This window comes from Manis javanica, chromosome 7 (assembly GCF_040802235.1).
Source record: "Manis javanica isolate MJ-LG chromosome 7, MJ_LKY, whole genome shotgun sequence".
Taxonomy (NCBI): domain Eukaryota; kingdom Metazoa; phylum Chordata; class Mammalia; order Pholidota; family Manidae; genus Manis; species Manis javanica.
In genome coordinates this window covers 56,353,222-56,356,540 of record NC_133162.1, presented here as the reverse complement: position 1 = coordinate 56,356,540, position 3,319 = coordinate 56,353,222, and the positions used below count along the sequence as shown (strand labels likewise).

At 37.6% G+C, this 3,319-nt stretch overlaps 1 pseudogene; it reads left to right on the top strand.

Moving 5' to 3' along the window:
- The first annotated feature begins 2,521 nt into the window (after positions 1-2,521).
- On the top strand, positions 2,522-3,078 carry LOC108386583 (large ribosomal subunit protein uL22 pseudogene; annotated as a pseudogene).
- The last annotated feature ends 241 nt before the right edge of the window (positions 3,079-3,319 follow it).

Here is a 3,319-nt window from a genome sequence, read left to right as displayed (position 1 = left end):
AAAGCCCACTGGTATGTGCTAAAAACAAAGCAAATCAAATACATGGCATGCACTTTGTTTTAAAAGAATGTATGAAAACTTTTATTTCAAATGGAGCTGTTTTATCTGCAGTAATGAGATTTCTATCAGTTCTCTGTTCATAAAATATAAGTTAAGATGACTATAGAAGACCTGAATCTGGATCCCAACTTTACAATGCATGAAATCAGTATTTCAAGACAAAATGTTAAGTCTAGATAAGCTGTGAATATCCACAATTAAGGAGCTAATCTGGGTAGGGACCATTTCTGCTTATTTGGTAAAGACAAAACTGAAAAACATTTATTTATAATTTACATACATAAAAATTCAGTTTTTTTCAGGTGCATACAGTTCTGTAAGTTTTAACACATGCTTAGATTCACGTAACCATAATTACAATCAGAACAGACAGTTCTATCACTCCCAGAATCCCCTTGTGCTGCTGCTTGTAGTCATAACATTCTGTGACTTGTAACTCCAGCAGCCACTGATCTGTTTTCAGTCACTGTAGTTTTACCTTCTACAGAATGTCATCTGAAGCAATCATATAATAGATATAATTTTTTTAGATTAGCTTGTTTTACTTAGCTGAATGCATCTGAAATTCATCCATGTTGTTAGTATCAAGAGTTTGTTCCTGCTTAATGCTGAGTAATATTCCATTGTATAAATTTACTATAGCTTGTTTAGCCATGTACCTGCTGAAAAAAGTTCAGGTTGTTTACAGTTCTGGGCGATTATAAATAAAGTCACTTAAATATTTTTGTACAGGTTTTTGTGTGAATGTAAGGTTCATTCATCTAGGGTTAATACCTTGGAGTGGGATTGCTGGGTCATATGGTAAGTATATGCTTTACTTCCCAAGAAGTTGCCAAATCATTTTCTAGAGTGGCTATGTCACAAGCAATGTTTGAAACTCCTTGCAGCTCCACATCTTTGCCAGAACTTGATAGTGCTAATTTTTTTGGGTGGTGGGCGAATGTTGTTATTTTTTTTAACATAGACATTCTATAATAAGTTTGAAGTAGTATGGATAGTAAATAAGGACACAAACAAGATGCTGAACACGGTTAATCAAGGAAAATGCAAATTAAGTTCTTTTAAAACTCTTATGAAAAGAGTACTATGTTTCCTACTAAAAAGACAAGTATTTCTCGATGTAAATAGCAAAGCAATGTTGGAAATGTGACTGTCAACTAGGTCTGACCTATGGATGGAGGGTGGAAAAAGGAGAAGCAATAAAGATTCTGGTAGAATACCTGGTCCAAAAATAAGAAAACACACACCATAGTGTCCTGAAAGTTACTTGCACAGTATCTCTAATCTGTTGTTAGAAATCAGGTGTGGAATTGATTTTCCAATAATAGATTTTTGACAGTTGTTAGTGGAAAAAAAGGTATTACATTTTCAGTTGAAACGTGTGAATTTCTGTGCTGTCTGAAAACTCAGTAATCCCTTCACTACAGGAAACAATGTGTTATGTACAGATAAATAGAAGGAAACAAACTATTGAGCACTAGTCCCACCAAAGGGTTCCATGAAACAGAGAGACCTTAAGTGGTTTGTATAAATTCCAGAAACTTGAAGTGAAATTATAGCTATAAACTTAAAATCCTGCCAGAAAAGCTCATCCTCTACAAGTTATCCTCCCTAACATGTTCCAAGAGCCTCTGTTCCCTTGGCTTTCTCTAATTTCCCCTCAGCACTTGGAATTGGGAAGCTTTCCCTCCACCGTAGTTCTTCCCAAGTCCAGGCTTCCTTATCTTCTTTTGTGTCTCATCCTGCCCCCAGCTCTCTCACACCTCAGCCCAGGGCTTCTAGCTAGGGGTACTTCCCACTCTTTCTTTCAGCCATGCAGGCAGTCTTCCCAGAGTTGCAGGTGCTATTTTTCTCTGTTGACCTCTTAAGGCTCCCTCAGAACTCCTCTAATTTTGCCTTCCTACTCCAGTGATTTCTTCTCCATGTTTTTTCAGCCCTAAGGACACGTTTTTTCTACTTTGAGCTTTGACTGCACTGTTAGCTAAACTCACAACTCACATTAGAGTCTCCCTTGAGTTACTTTTCTTTTCCTTCAGATTGCAGTAACTTTTTAGTTAGTTTCTTCCTAACTTTTTCATCTTTCTTTGACCATTTCTGTGCTAATACACACTGTGGATTATTTATTTAACTCATTTAAGTACAATCATAAATTGAGGGCCCCACTGACTACTGTAATAAGAATTCTTGTTTTCCATTTGCTTTATTATAGGGCTATTTATATGGTACATTGCATCAGGAAGGTATTTTAGAGTCAATTATTTTGATCTATTAATTCTGGAAATAAGAGATGATATTCTTTGAGAGGGAGGATGGCCTGAGAATTTATAACAAAAGGTTGGCACATCAGGTGCAGACAGATTCTAATCCTTATTCTGTTGTTGACTCATGATAACACCTCAAAAAAAGCCATTTAGAAGTACTCTTGTCACTTTCTGTAAGTGGCCTGAGGTAATATCAGAAAATGGTTTACTATTCACATGATCCAGAAAACCCCACAAAACCATGCAAATCAAGAGGTTTCAAATCTTCGTGTTCACTTTAAGAACACTCATGAAAACTTCCCAGGCCATCAAGGGTATGCATATCCAAAAAGCCACCAAATAACTGAAGGATGTCATCTTACAGAAGCAACGTGTGCCATCCCATCGCTACAGTGGTGGAGTTGGTAGGTGTGCCCAGGCCAGACAGTGGGGATGAACACAGGGTCAGTGGCCCCAAAAGACTGCTGAATTTTTACTGCACATGCTTAAAAACACAGAGAGTGATGCTGAATTTAAGGGTTTAAATGTAGATTCTCTGGTCATTGAGTATATCCAGGTGAACACAGCCCCCAAGATGTGGGGCAGAATTTACAGAGTTCATGGTTGGATTGACCCACGTATGAGCTCTTCCTGCCACACTGAGATGGTCCTTACCAAAAAAGAGCAGATTGTTCCTAAACCAGAAGAGGAGGCTGCACAGAAGAAAAAGATATCCCAGAAGAAACTAAAGAAACAGAAACTTATGGCCAGGAAATAAATTCAGCATAAGATAAATGCAAATAAAAGTAAAAGCAGAAAAAAAAAGTATGCTTGTCTGATAAGTGAGGATGAACTGCCTTTCAGGTCTCAGATGACGAATAGACTGCTAAATCACTTTTCTAGCATTTTGTGTTCTGCCGTTCATCCATTGTCAGGGACCTGAGCCAAGAAAGTGGGAAACCGCTCTCTGGCTATCTTCACATACCTCTTATAGGTTAACGTCAATTCTTTTAGGCAAC